The sequence below is a fragment of the Oreochromis aureus genome, linkage group 23 (genome assembly GCF_013358895.1).
Source record: "Oreochromis aureus strain Israel breed Guangdong linkage group 23, ZZ_aureus, whole genome shotgun sequence".
NCBI lineage: Eukaryota > Metazoa > Chordata > Actinopteri > Cichliformes > Cichlidae > Oreochromis > Oreochromis aureus.
Window position 1 is genome coordinate 10,120,547 of NC_052963.1, and position 15,932 is coordinate 10,136,478.

A 15,932-nucleotide genomic window follows, 5' to 3' on the forward strand; every position below is an offset into this window, starting at 1 on the left:
TTGGATGTGATTAAAAACAACTTCAAGAATTTATATTTTAGGGTTACAGTTAAATTAGACTCAGAGCAGTTCTTTTCCACATTATTCATGCGGGGTACTAAACATCCTCCCTTCTAGATCCATTGTCTAAATCTGGCACATTACCCAGCAGCTAGAGCTCAAGGTCATTCTGTCACCACTGCAACATCATCCGGGCTAATGCAAACGTGCCCCTATGCACAGAGAAGCGCACAAGCATAAATGCCCAAAAGCCTGCACATGAATGTGCACCCGTATTGCACATGGGCAAACAGGGATAAACATAGACATGTGCACATAAGTGTACTCGCACACATGCATACATATGGGTGTCAGGCAGCATCATCATTAGCTGTCAGCGGACCCAGTGTGGCCTCAAACTGTCACTGAAGGAATCCCGTCCCCGATGCTCGCCTTCAACCCAATGCAGTACCAGCTGGCACGCTATGACATCACATAATCTCACCAAAAAAGGCTAAGATAAGAAATGCCTGTATCTTTAAAACAATAATAATAATAATAATAAAGGTCAAAAATGTTTATATTGAGCAAAAAATTGCGAGCGTTTTAGGAGTTTAGCCATAAAACTAAACCACTGGTTTGGTTCATAGCCTCCAACGGTCTTATCTTTGTTCAGCATTTCAGTTCAACAGTTTGAATAAATAAGAGCTGCTTATTACCAGCAGGCTAGCACAGCTTCATTATTTGTTACAGCTGGCTGTGCTGCATGCATTGTGGCTGGGCAAAAAAGAAAATCTGTCTTGGCATATAAGACAAAACCATTTTAGCTCAAAGTCAAAAAGCTTCGGCTTTACCGGAGCTTTCGCCTGCACCTCGTATCATCAGCAAATGGAAGTCATTTCAATTTATAATGCTAGTCACAGAATAAAGGCATGTATATAAAAAAAAGAAGTCAGGGAGCTTCATAATGGAAGCATCATTTTCACATCAGTAAATTTTAAATGATACCCAGCACCACTAATGCTAAGGCGTATTTCTCTGACCTCCCTAAAGGCTCAATCCAGCGTTAAAACTCTGTCAAACGCAATAAAGTTGGACAGTTTTTTGACCAGGCTTCATAAACCGAGACACTGAAAACTGTGTGGAAGACCTCCATAAAACGGGGCTATCTCTAAGCCATTTGTTACTGATTCATGAATCGGCTTAAGGGTCAGTAACATCCTGCTTTTTTTTTAAGTAGCAAAGAGCAAAACAGATCAGATTATTCTGCCTTTCTTTTTTTATATTCCTATTACTAATACCAATCCAGTTTTATTAGATCAAGATGCAACTTGGGAAGGTTTAAAGAGGAGAAAGCATCAGCTGCACATAATAGGTCACTGGATATTCTGCACCACTTGGTGAGCATTAGCCGGCTCTCGGGCGGTCGCTGTCACGCACAACCAAGTTTGTTTCTCTGTTCAGGCATCGCTGCATTATCTATTAAAATTCTCACACGGGGGCAAGAGTACCGCAGAGTGCGTCTGCCATCTTGAATGGAGCGAAATGAGGGTGTGATGAGGCATAAAAATTCTCTTCACTCCTCCTTCCTTTCAGCCCAGGCTACAAACGAAATCCAGTTTAAGATATTTGCCGTTTGTGGCCAAGAGGAAGGTCGTCGTGTTTTTCCTTTATTGTCCTGTCAAGTACAGCTGAATACCATGGAGCTTTTCAAACTAAAATCCTAATTATGCCCCCGTGTAACCCTCTAATTAGTACATTAACATATCAGTCTATAATGCTCTACTTGCATGTCGCACCCATTCAGCTCACCATTCGTCCTTGCCTCATTGTATAACTCATGAACCGCTCATTCTACATTAAATGAAGGTCTTTACAAACTTGGATGATAAAGGACAGCAAATGTCAGTGGCTCATAAGCACTGAGAGGACAGCTGGTAAATTACTAGTGTTGATAACATTTTATACATTTTTCATGCTACCATAGCTGACATGAGACAGTAGCAATTATGTGTTTATAACATTTTAATATATCCTATAGTTTGTATTTGTTGGTGAGTAGCAAATGTGATATTTATGAAAAAGATTTCAACAGTCAAATACTGTTGTTCAATAAAAGCCCCTGACAATTCAGATGCACACTCAGGGTCCAACATAACTGACGAAACAGCCCTAATTGTCTTTTAAGCATAGACCGTATATAAAAGATAGACAGGCCACCTATCGGTTTTGGACTCTACATTTATCTCAGTGGCATCCAGATGTGGCCAGAAATTACCACATCTGGATGTAGTACTAAGAACTAAATAAACCAAGGCTAAGCTTTACCACCATAGCCGTCTAGAAGGGAGGAATGGGGGGGCAGGGGGTGCCTCTCAACCCACTTTCCATGAATGAAATATACCGATAGAAACAGTGGGCATGTTACTGAAGTCCATCCATCTGCTTCTGCTTATCCTTTTCAGGGTCGCGGGAGCCTATCCCAGCTGTCTTGGGGCGAGAGGCAGGGTACACCCTGCTATGTGTTAGCTGAGTCTGTTGCAGGGCTAACACATGGACAGAGGCAACCAATCACACTCCACACTTAATGACCCCAGCCTGATGGTGGAATTGAACTCAGAACCTTCTTGCTGAGAGGCAACAGTGCTAACCCACATGTCACCATGCTGCCTGTTACACACAGGCAGCACGTGCTTTCCATGTGCTTTCTATGTGCTTTCTATGTTACTGAAGTACAGTGGTCCCTCATTTATCGCCGTAGTTACATTCTAAAAATAACCCGCGATAGGTGAAATCCACGAAGTAGCCAACTTTATTTTTTACAATTATTATAGATGTTTTAAAGCTGTAAACCTCTCACTACACACTTTATACACTTTTCTCAGAGAGGCTTGAACATTTTCACACTTTTCTCTCTTGTTTAAACACTCTCAAAGTTCAAACCTTCGCAGAAAAAGTCCAGTATTATAGAATGAAACCAAAGGCACCCACCGTTGCCTTTGACGGTGCAAAACGTTTCGTCGACATTTTTGTGTTTGTTGGAGAAAACTTACAAACATACAGTGCAGCACTTCAGAGTCACATTGCTAGGGTGCAGTCTATAGACTGCATGCAGTCGATGCAGTCTATATTTAAAACACGGTTATTGAATTTCACAGGCCATACTATGAGTTTTAAAGCTTTAGTTACTTATTATTTTGCAAATGAATTGCATTATTATAAATCAAGCACTGAGCAATGTATAAGTAATTAAAACTATCAACAGCTGCAGCAATAACATGCATATGATTCGAAAAAGAGTCATTTCATGAGTACATTTACTTTAGCTACATATACTAAATATTAAATATATTGGATTATACAACCTGTGAACTATTCGGATATCTTTTTTCCATCTTGCAAAAGGAATATCCATCACAAGATTATGTTAAAATTCTTATGGAGCTCTACTTTTCAAAGAAATCTCCAACAGGACACACAGATGTTTGTGAGTTAAAAATGTGTCTTTTGTACTTTTCTTATTAAATATTTTGGCTAAATGTTCTAGTACTTAGGTATTTAAGTAATAGATCAGACTGTCCTGCTGTTTCACTGTGGAAACTTCGTTTTTTTCAACTAGGTCCACAGTAAAAAAAAAAAAAAAGGTAAAAAAAACCTTTCAGTTTCATAATTACAGGGGCGCTACCAGAACTTTTTTTCTGTCTTTTTTACACATTTATTTATTCATGCTAAGAGATTTTTTTTTTTTTCTACAGCGGCATTTCTTGAATATGTGGAAAAACTCAGAAATACTCTTAAAGCTGCACTTCTTTTTTCTTATATTAAGATATCTCAGTAATTTAAAAGTGTAGTTAAATATCTTCACAGTGACAGAAAGGGTGGTTTCAGTGGTTCGGCCCACATACGATGGGTTGCATGTGGCCCGTGATGTAAAATGAGTTTGACATCATCAATCTAACAGATGGTTTTGATTGGTTACTACTTCCATGAGATGTGATCATGTGACTGACAGCAGGTGATTTTAGATGGAACCATTGTCTGTATTATTGTCTACTTATAAATTCTTTAAAACAAGTATTATATTACTTGGATGGCAATTATAAAGTATGTTGTAAATGGTCATTAAATGCTGCAAAATGCATCTGTCAAGTTTTATAAAAACATTTGCAAATTTACAAAAACTACCTAGACAAAGTTCATAGATGCATTAATTAGGAAACCTCAACTGGAATAAAAACTACTTGGAGTAAAGTTAAAGAAAACTGCAAAAAAAAATAATAAAAACATGATGGACAGATTGAAAGTGTAACTGCATATCATGCAAGATGACTCTCTCCAGACTGGCCAATGATTCAATCAGCCAACTATGAAATCACACCAGCTGGAACACTGATACCGACTGTGAGCACAGAAGTGTACACCTTACTTTGGGTTAAAAATAAATAAATAAATAAAAAATTGCAGCTCCCATCATTTGAAGACCTAACAGAGGTCATAGGAAATTCTATGTGCAGATGATTGAGGAGCAAGTTGTCATTTTAAAGTCAAAGGCTTCTTTAGCTGAGCATTCCCACTGTGAAAAAAATGGACTTTTTCCACAGGTGTGCCGAATGACTGCGTGAAGCATGAATAAGTTATAAGTGAAAGTCAGGCTCTCCGACCTCCCTCTGCTCTTGTACCCTGCAGTGCAATGCTGCTCTGTGATTACATGTGTGCGTGTGTGCATGTGTGTGTGGTAGTTAATGTAATGCAATAGTTAATGTACTATAGTCCACCCAACAGTGAGAAAATATTCTGATTTATGGGACTGCCATCGCCTGTGACAGGAAGAGCACACATTTGGCGCGCACACACATCGGGAACAACTCGCTTCGCTCATACCGAATAAAAAAGTACACATCTTCTATGGCAATAAAAAGAATCCGAGATGCTAGCTGGGGATGCAGATGACTATGAAATAGAGTCAGTGAGAGGAATCGAAAGCTGGAACATTAATCAAAGAGCATGCATTTTGTATGAAGGCAGGTGGGGGGGGGGCTTAAACAATGTGATGGCAGCATGACTGTATGAGACAGTGATTAATTATGAATGGAATAAATGATGCTCTCAGTTGGATCATTAATGGGTTGAATTATTAATTAAGTCGTCTGGGCTTTAATAAATGCTAAATATACTTTTGACAATGTTTACAGCTTCAAGGCCTGATATGTGATCAAAATGTAAATACACAAGTTTTTTCTGCCTTTTAAAATTTAAAGAAAAGTATACAACATTTGTTAATCGTTTTTGCTTGTGAATAAATTTTGAATTGGTATTAAAGTGGAACTGACACAATGGCGGGGGCTTCAAATAATGAGGTAATGCTTGTGAGCCTAAAGTCTGAAGTTCAGCCTTCAGACTGCTCTAAATACTCCCTGTCTGGTGCAAAGACACCACTTGCTCTCTAAACCTTGTTTTTGAGGCTCAACCAATCAGAAAGTTACCCTAAAGTGAGAGCAGCTAATGTTTGCTTGTTTCACATGACCAATAGTTGACAGCGAGCCCCAGAATCAGATAAATAAGCGAGATTTTGAACAGTTAATTCTCCAAAGTTACTCCAACAGAGTGCAACAATAACAATATAGAGCTCCAATAAAGAGAGATGGATTTTACTTTATTTGTGTTGCCATTTCATCTCTCGGCCTTTTGATGAATGATGATTGGTGCAATAGCAAGGCATTGTAAACTGCTGCAGGTACTTATTGACTCTATTGCTCGTGGAAATGCAGTCACATATGTGCACATTATGCCCCACCTTCTCCTGCCAAAATGAAAGTAACCAAACATATTTTCTGGCAAATGAGTAATATATAATCTTCTACTTCAGCTGCTGCTTTAAGGGGGCATCACAGTTGATCATCTGCCTAATGGATAAGGACTTGCAGAATATTCAGAGACTATAGCCTATTCCAGTTTTGTGTTTGAGGGATTCGCTTAGACACATAAGGAATATTTGGATTTTTTTTAGATTGTAGAAGTAAATCAGTGAACCAAAAACCTGTCCACATACAATAGGAATGTGACTTCGGACCCTTTGATTTTCAGCTGTTTATGGGGAAGCTGGACAGAGACAGACCCACCTATTTAAGTCACTTCGAATGCATTATTCAGACAGGGAGATAAATGGGCGTTTTTTGTTTGCGCATGCAGGTGCATCCCAGGGGACGATGCTTCTTAAAGCGAATGACATTTGCTTCCAACATGGTTGCCTGCCCTCTCTACGTGTCTTGTTTCTCTATCGTGCTCGAGCTGTCCCCTCAGGCTGAGCCAACACCTTGTCTCTATTCTTCTAACATCAGCAGAGATAAATAGTGCCAGCCACAGACACGCGGGGCCAATCTCACGAACTCACACCAACACATACACACTGACCTCACAGGTTTAATCAATAAACCACCCGCAGCACTTTTCCAAAGCTTACAGAGAGACACTGTGGGACTACTTATGTGTGTGTGTGTTTTGTTACCACTCTCCAAAAAAAAAACAAACACCCAAACATCCCAATCTATAAGCCAATAGCAGCAAGGCATCCCTTGGAATGCACAGTTTTGTATATCTCAGTTATCTGTTTGCACAAAAGAAATCCATTGTCAGCGGTGAGGCTAAAAGAAAGTGTTTTCTTCAAGTGTTTGACTCTTGCTTGGAAGAAGCATAACCTCCCATTAATACAAATCGACTTATAGATTGAGTACCTCACAAAAATTCAATTCAGTTTTGTTTATGTAGCACCAAATCACAGCAACAGTCATCTCAAGGTGGTTTATATTGCAAGTTAAGGACTCTACAATAATACAGAAAACTACGACAGTCAGACGATCCCCCGTGAGCAAGCACTTGGTGACAGGGGCAAGAAAAAAACGTCCTTTTAACAGGAAGAAACCTCTTTCAGAACAAGGCTCAGGGTGGTGCTCCATCTGCTGTGATTGGTTGGGTGGTGAGGGGAATGGAGTCATTCAAAGCTGAATTTGTTCATCCCTCTTTATTGTCTTGTTCCTGAGAACCAGGACATGTTTCCATAATTGGTTGGAGATCATTATGTAGGATTGTTGACAAAAGTTGTGGTTTGTGTCTTGCGATCACTGGTAGCCCCTCCCAGTAGCCACTGATGTAAGTGGGGTCATCAAATTTTTCGTCCCATGGTGGTGCCAACTTTTTTGTTTGTGGCTCTTGATTGTTGGTAGAAAACACCTAATTGTCACACAGATTTCTTTAAAAGTGAGAACTTCACATATCAATCTGCTTTCTTTAGTTGTCGTCCAACTAAGTTTGGGGGCTGTAGCTTACCCCAGCTGAGATTATGTGAAAAGCTGGGTACACTTTGGACAGGAAAGAGGAAACCATGAAAATATTCAGTTACACCTTGGACGGGTATATTGGATAAGCAGTCACCAGGCTAACACACAGAACAAGACAAGCCCTCACATTCAAAATCACACCTTTGGGCAATTTCGATTCACCACTAACTGCATGTCTCTGGACTGTGGAAGGAAGGTGGAGGACCCGGAGAAAAGGTTGCAGCCAAGACCTTCTTACTGTCAGGCAACACTCAAAGGTCCATTATGAGTTTAAATACAGGTTAGTATTTCCACAAGATCAGTGGCAATTTCTGGGGATATAGAAAGTGTTATTTTGTCCTGTTTATTGTCTTGTCTATTTTTTCATATTTGAATCAGGGAGGTCATTTTCTTAAAAAAACAAAAAAGGTATTTTCTTTACTTTAACATTATTTGCTAACAGGTCAAAATCACAATATCAGTTAAGAGGGTCGATCTCAGCAGATACCAATATTAACCTGATATCTGGGCATCTTTTTTAATCACTTGCAAAGCACCAAATCACAACAACGGTCCCCTCAAGATGCTTTATATTGTAAGGTGAAGACCCTACATATCGATGGGACCCATTAAAATACAGTTCTAAATATTACTTATAACCCTCACTGAATTTATTTCAGGAAAACATGCACCATAATTCTTGTTGCATTCATGTATGCCATGCTAATGAATGCAAATCATAATAAGGTGAATTATTATCCAAGAAATTCTCAGCACTGTGTGACACGGATGAACCTGTAAAGACGAAATTAGGCTGCGTAGGGAGTACTACTTGACACAGCTCTTTTTTTGGAGCAAGGAACACTAGTGTCACATACTGGTCCCACATCAGCATCCCTATTGTGCAAGAAAAGCTATGCTGCCAAGTAACCTTGTAAAGCATCATGAGACGAAGCACCGTTCCTTAGCAGAGAAAGACACCCCCACATAAAAAAAGACCATCCTGATAATTTGCGGGCATTGGTGGTTTAAACAGCGTTAAAATGTGTCTGTTTTCAAGGGTGTAAAGATGCCCAAATGCATTAATGTATTGTACAGTGATTTAGCCAATCCAATACAATTTGAGACACCTTTCCAGTGCAGGGAAGGGATGTTGAACTAGAGCAAACTTCTTCTTTAGCTCTGCTGCATTTTTCCAACATAGCTTGGCTCCTACATGACTGTGATACTGTTGACTAGTCACATTCCTATTCTGGTTTTCCCCTAATGCAGACCAAACAAAATGAAATCTGAGTCGCAAGTCTCTGGAATGGGTTTTGTGTTTGGACAGTGTAATCCTTTGTTATTCTTGCATTATTGGTTGTCGTACTGACAATGAATTGGCGGGTACACCACAATGTTCAGATTGCACTGTGATAGTCATCTTCATCCACCCACGGGTTATTCTTCATTCATAGTAATGAATTTATAGTCATGAGTAATGAATAATTTAAATAAATATTTAAATATATTTAAATATTTGTTTTCACTGAGAAATATATACACTGGCTCTCTCACGGTTTTACTTACAAATCAGAACTGTACAGTTGAATACTGGCTCTCCTAAAAGTTGGAGGACCTTTTAACCATACAATGTGATATCAGGATACAGTGATAATACTGCCTGTTTCTGACCATATTTTTTTAATGTTCAGCTGCTCTTTTTAGGCTTGGAGAATGGCTACTCCTGCACCCCTCTGCAAGTTTATGAATTCTCCATGAGGACACATCGACCACCTTCTACTTGTAGTCCAGACACTGACTCCGAGCTTCAGCTGATCAAAGAGACAATTAATGCTGGCAGCGGTATGCGCACAGTGTTGCAGTGCTAATCAATGGCATACTAAACTGCACAGGCACAAAGACTTGGTGAACTAGACAAGACAAACAGTGTCAGGTACTGCTGGAGTCACTCCGAATTACCTTCTGTTGGTATTTACATGGTCTCTTTTATTTTATTTTATTTTATTTTATTATCATTTTATTTAAAATGAAGGTTTTCGGATTACTGGACCCATACAAGTACTTTTCATGTCCTGGTGACCATTGAAATTATAGTTTATTCTGATAATACTTCAACATAATTGCAAGATGAATGCGCAGTGATGTTTCAAAATCACTGTCAAGAAGCCGGAGTTGCTTCTAGAAAGAGTTTTTCTTTGTCAGGCTGTCCACTGTGACTGTCTTGTGTCGACGAAGGCAAACGCTAAGATCAAAATGGAGAAGAAATCATATCAGAATTGGTGCAGGGACAGTGTTACATGAGGAAAGCTAAGAATATTGTAATTATGTGAAAGCAATACAGAATACCTGAGAGCCTGACTGCATTATATTACTGTAGATGTGTTCAATTCTCATCTGATGCCTGTTTGTTCTGTTTTTATTAGCATAAAAATAAAGTTTGCCATAAACTGAAGAAGCACAAAGTGACGCACAGAACTATGCAATAAAGCTTACGCCTGAGAGACTGGCCAAGAACACAAGTAAATATACATATATAAGCTGCCAATACAAATATATGATTAAGAACTCATTTTCTTAGCTAGGAGTGGCTCCTGGTGTGGTCTTCTGCTGTTGTAGCACCTGAGATGCTCTTCTGCATACCTTGGTTGCACAAAATAGTTATTTGAGTTACTGTTACCTTCCACGCATTAGCTCAAAGTAGTCTGACCATTTTCCTCTGACCTCTGCCATAAACAAGTCATTTTTACTTGATATTTCTGTCTTTTTTGGTCTGTTGTCTGTAAACCCTAGAAGTAGCTGTGCCAGAAAATCCCAGTGGTTTTAGAAATACTCCGACCAGTGCATTTGGCAGCATGAACCAAAAGTTCATAGTCACTCAGATCACCCTTTTTACCGATTCTTATACTCTGAATGAACTTCAGCAGGTTGACTTGACCATGTCCACATTCCTAAATGGACTGGGTTTCTGCCATGTGACTGGCTGATTAGAATGAATATGCTCACTGTGAACTTGATGCCATGTTTTCCACCGTGTTGCATCCATAAACTGTACTGGTGCAACATACAGACAAGCCTGCAAATGATCTCACAGCAAGCCGTATTATTTGATAATTACATTAAAAATACTCTGAGAAGCAACAACAGCAGAACCACAGTGGTCAGGTCTGGTACAGTGACATGAATGGGATGAAGTGAAACAAAGAAGACAGTGGTTGACTACAGCTAATACCCCTCACTTTTTAAGCATTACCTGTTTTGCAGACGGATCCAACAAATGCTTGGTGAGGATCTCTTGGGTCACATTTTAACGCAGTAAACGTAACCAAGCAGTAAATCTAAACCCAACCAAACAGCAAGATAAACTGAAGCTAAATGGTACATAAATCAATGCAAATCAAACTGTGAAACACAAAGTTCCCAAACAGGATACGAACCCTGGTTTCCAGGTTAACAGTCTTTTAAAGTCGCTTTCAGTGGATGTCCTCAAAGAGATAGTGCTATCTATAGAAGGTTCCCAGCTTATTTAACAATAGTAAAACTCTATGATTCATCCTCTCTCAATACATTGTGTACTTGTGCCAACCATTACATGACAATAGCAAACACAGCCAAAGCTGCAGTCAAGCAAAAGCTGTTAAACAGTGACAGAACAGAACAGGACACTTGACTGTAATTCGCAGTCCATCTCATTACTAAGTGTCTTTGGCTCGCCTTAGCTTTGTCGTTATGCAGATAAACATTCAAGTGCCATGTTTGGTCACCCGTAGAACAAACCAATCCTTTCATCCTGTCCCGTATCCCCAGGGTGGATAAAAGGGGACCACTACAAATAAAATGCTTCTACTTGCATTTAACCTCCCTCCTACTTCACCTCAAACTCAAGCCTCTGTCTTCTCTCTTTATTCAAACTCATTTTCTTGAGCTTTAGTGTAAGACAAGGAGGTGGCTATGAGCCAGTGTTCTGCTGTTGGGGAGCTGAAACATGAATGCCAAGATGGATGGGATTTTATAGCTGGAATGTGGGGGGTTTGGCTGGGCATGAAAAGATTGGACACACTGGCAGTCGCTGATGCCAAGGCCTTCTAGCATGAGACCCTGCTGGGTTCCAAATATGGCAAAGAGTGTGTCAAAATTAAACTTCAAAAGGAGAAATATTTTAGAGAGTTTCATGCCACATTAAAGTAATATTCAATTGTTTATTTTATATTTTCATAGTAAAAAAACAATTTGTTTCTGACAGAAAAACCAGAAACTGTTGCGGAATATAGCAATAATGAATAGCTAGCATTAGCAGACTGTTACAACCTCCAGAAAACATATATTCAAGAGATAAATATCACCCATTGGTTCATAGATTCAAGCTTTTAAACCTCAACTTTAGCATTATGACTGCTCTCATATTGTTTGGGGTTTTTTTGCTTAGATTTTTTGTGTGTGTGTTTTTTGCAGCCCAAAATGAAATGTGTAGAAAGGTTAGCAACCAGGAAAGTTATCAGCTAATGCTATAAAGTTTTGATTGCAAGCATTGGACAAATCATGGGACACAAATGTATATTCCCTGACAGGTTGTGAGTGGTTGCTGGCTGATGCTGACTGAAATTGGGCTGCTAGCAGTTTACTGTTCTTGCCTACAGTTTGTATATCTGCAAACACTCGCTACTTTACACTCCAAGCACTTGCAAAACTTGAAAGAGTGCAACATAAACTACAACCAAATTATTTCAATATTTTTAACCAGTGCAATTGCATGGAGACTTTTGGTGTAGCATTACATAACTCTTTGACATCAATTCCATGCTAGCAACTGCCAGCAATCTCTAGAAACCAACTACAGAACACACTCTTCCCTATTACCCAGCATTTACCAATGGGTATCTGATAGGCCTCTAGCACTGTTTGAACAGGCCTTTAGTGATCAGTTTCACAGCAGCTGCCAGAATCTGTAGCAACCACTCGCAACCAGTCAAAGAATACACTTTATTCTCTTGTTATTCTCTCACTGGTTCTCGCTAGATGGTTGCTAACCGGCCTCTAAGTCTGTGTGACTAAAGTCTTAGAGAAACAGAATTCTAGGGGTTCATTCACCACTCACCAAAACTGCTGTGTTTTACAGAAAGTCATATCCCTTATTGGATAATTTCATTAATAATGTTCTAAAAGGCATCAATACCAAAAGCATGGTTCAGTCGAGTGATTCAAATTAGGGGAGGTGCAACTTTAGCTACTAGCTAAATTCACAAGCTTTGGCATTTACTTGTCAGTCAAAACACAAAGACACCAATCAATACTAATTTAAACTTTCAGCCTTGATCGAAATGGGTGACTAATACAAAATTTCACTACTCCAGTTGTCATGAAGGTGGAAATTAGCAATATGGAGAGACCTCTTACACTTTCAGAATTACCCTTAAGTGTCCACATGAAGAACTGCACTTTTTCATCTTTGGTTTCATTTTACCTATGGCAAAAACGCAAATGCCTCTACTTTTTATTTCACTCACTCGCCATCTTGGGTTTTTTTCCCAACAGTTGTACACTTCATTGTGACAAGCCAGGAAAGTCACACGTTTGCTCCAGGTTTGTGTCACGTATCCAAACCTAACTCCTTATACGGTTTCACCTCATTTTACTTCAGCGCTACTAGCTCCAGGTATGCAACTGTCACATCCTGCTGCATTCACCAGCACCTCCCTCTCCACATGTCAGCACTGATAAGGGAATTGAGTGCATGGCATCTATAATGGGGGAGGGAGGTAGTAGGATGTTATGAAATACAACTGCTTCCACAACCAAAGCAGTAATGGCCACAGCACGCTGTTGGTTCAGTTAGAAATGAACAATGACACATTTCATCCTTCTTGAAGCAAAAGGTCAATACACTAGCAGAACTCACAAAAATCTCATCTACAAAAGATGAGCAGCATTGGAGCCTTCTGACTGAATAAAATATGCAATTCTTCAAGAACAGAGAGTATAGCTGCTCTTGTGGGGAATCATCTCAGCAATTCTAATGTTTGTGATTGTCAAAGAATGTCTATAAGAAACCTCTCAGCCTTTCAGTTTACTACTACAGCTCAGAAGATGTTTAGATTATGTAAAACACCCAAAAGACACAATTCTTGAGAACATAGCTGAATTGCTAACGTCGTTTTTGGAACGCAGTTAAAAGAGATTTCATTTATCTCGCAATGTAGTAAACTGTAGATTCACTTTGCTCATTCACCCACAGAGAAATCCTACTCACTGCATACATTTTACATCATTATTTAATATTAACATCTCTGTGTGTTTGTATGCCGGTCTTTAAAAAAAGGCAGTCATAGCCCCAGTGCCAACAACTCGGACGCAAGCCCCGATGCCTAAACCAGGCAATAACAAATACAACCAAAAGATTAGCATAGGTAAACACACATTCACTACAGATTTCTGTGTTTAGCATTCAGCTTAGCAAAGCTGTCTATAATTCATAACTGTGTATTGGCACTGTTTGTATTATTCATTATCAATTTTCTGTTGCACCTTCCTACAGACACATTGCATTGCGGTGACACATCAGAGGCTGTTTAATGCTGAAGTCTACACAAATTTATGCAGACCTGAGGGAAGCTGAACTACTTATCAGTTTCAAGTTGAACTGTATTTTTTAATCTTTGCAGAAGGGTGACTACGTGTTCGCAGGCACGGGAAGCCAGTGATGCACATCGGGGTGGGAGAACGCATCACAGAAGAATCTACACGAAGAAAAGTTCACAGTGACTCATTCCAAGGAACTAACTGTTCAAGCACAATAGAACACAACTGCTTTTGCATTACAATCATGGCTTACATTATTTAGCATTAGCAACATTTAGCACCTAGAAGACCCATTGGTTTGACATGTCTATCTAAATAATTCCTTGAAAAGCAAAGACTTTCATTCATTCAGTGCTGTATGTACTCTAGTGGGCTTTTTTTTTTAACAAAAGCAGAAGCTGCATCTTCAACTTGTAATAACCAGAGTCCAAGAGAGGCTAACGAAGCCTACAAACTAAGCCTATTACAATGACTAGCAGGAGATTTAGCATCATAATACATACAGGCTATCCAGTTCAAATGTGGAACATTGGTTTCCATTATAATTGAGTCCAAACAAGCAATTTGTCCACTGGCTCTTATACATGGAGAAAAGGGACTAAATTGGATGATATTATGACATAAACAAAGGCCTCTTTGGGTAAATGCAGGGTACAGCTAATAAGCTAATAGTAAAGTAGGGTCTTTATCAACTTTTTTTTTATTGTATATGATTACGCAAGTTAATAATCCACTTAAATCCCTAATTAGCAGTTATTTTTTATTTAAATAATTCTGTGACAGGTACATTTTTATTAAAAGTTTGTTTTTTTTCTCTTCTCATACTTACCTTTCATTCTTGTCTAAATAAATGCAATACTCGCAGTAAATCAATGCTACACTGAAGCATGTTAAGTTCACAGGCAATACAAAGCTACTGAAACAGGCACGAACCAAAGTGGAACCAAAGGGCAAATCTTTGTTAAAAAAAATCAAAAATGCCACTTTAAAACAATAACAGCAGCATGCACGTGCATTCAACTGCCACGCTTAGACCACATGGAGCAATCAAGCCCCCAACACCACCACCCCACCTCCGCCCCCCACCCCATTCTGACCCACTCCACCCCTCTGATGTATGACATCCTATTGTGAATGTGCTATGGGGTAAAAAAAAAAAAAAAAAAAGAAAAAGAAAGAAAGAAAAAGACCCTAAACCTATTGCCTCTAAAGGATTGGTCCCAGAGAAAGTGAATTAAGCAACAAAAGAGGCACTTACGTTCAAGAGCCTCACATGGTCGTCCGACAGAAAAGAAGAGAAGCGGGCAGTGATTCCAGCCTGAGACAACAATAGTGAGTAACCTTGAAGAGAGAGAGAGATGGAGAGAAAGTGAGGGTGGTGTTGGTGGTGGGGGGGGGGAGGAGAGACAGTGAGTTAGAGAGGTGGGAAAGAAATGTGAGAAAGAGAGGAGACAGATTGATGCGTCCACACACCGCGGCGTAGACGCAAATCAAAACACTTTGGATCTTTTCTTGCATCTCCCCTCCTCTCCTCCTCCCGTTCAGTTTCTCCCCCACCCCCACCACCAACCCGTGCCTTCGGGTTTCACATGTGTTCAGGCTCAGGCAAGCGTGAAGCGAGCTGAGGAAATCAGCGCTGCAAGTGCTTTGTCCAGCGGTTGGGAAACTCATGCTTCCATTACGTGGAACATTGAGCTTTCTGGCTGCCTTCTGTGGGTCTGATCCGCAGCAGATGGATGGAGAGGCAGGAGATGATATCCAGCATCTTGGCCCGTCTATCACACCTTTCCTGGAAGCTTGCTCTAAAACATAAGATCTTATTTATTTATTTTTTAAAACTTGCGTGTCCTCTGGAAAATGCAGATAAATCTCTTTCAGTGGCATGTGTCCAGTTTCCCCTACAACTCTGTTTCTGATCATACTGCACTTTTTTTTTTATCCTCTTTAAAGAGATGATGCAAACTGCTTCAATTTTTAGAACTGTCTGCAGTTTTCTACAGCTTTGAGTTGCTTTTAACTTTTAACAGTTTCCACCCGGGGGAACAGCAGCGCAGCGCAGCAGGA

At 39.7% G+C, this 15,932-nt stretch overlaps 1 protein-coding gene across 1 annotated transcript in view; it reads right to left on the bottom strand.

The window, feature by feature from the left end:
* The window catches only part of LOC116328902 (E3 ubiquitin-protein ligase Midline-1-like), an 83,164-nt gene extending 68,020 nt beyond the window's left edge, over positions 1 to 15,144 (bottom strand). The window contains exon 1 of the mRNA XM_039607360.1: positions 15,127 to 15,144. The gene's annotated coding sequence lies outside the window, so the exon portion shown is untranslated. The remainder of the gene's footprint in view (positions 1 to 15,126) is intronic.
* Between the last annotated feature and the right edge of the window lie 788 nt (positions 15,145 to 15,932).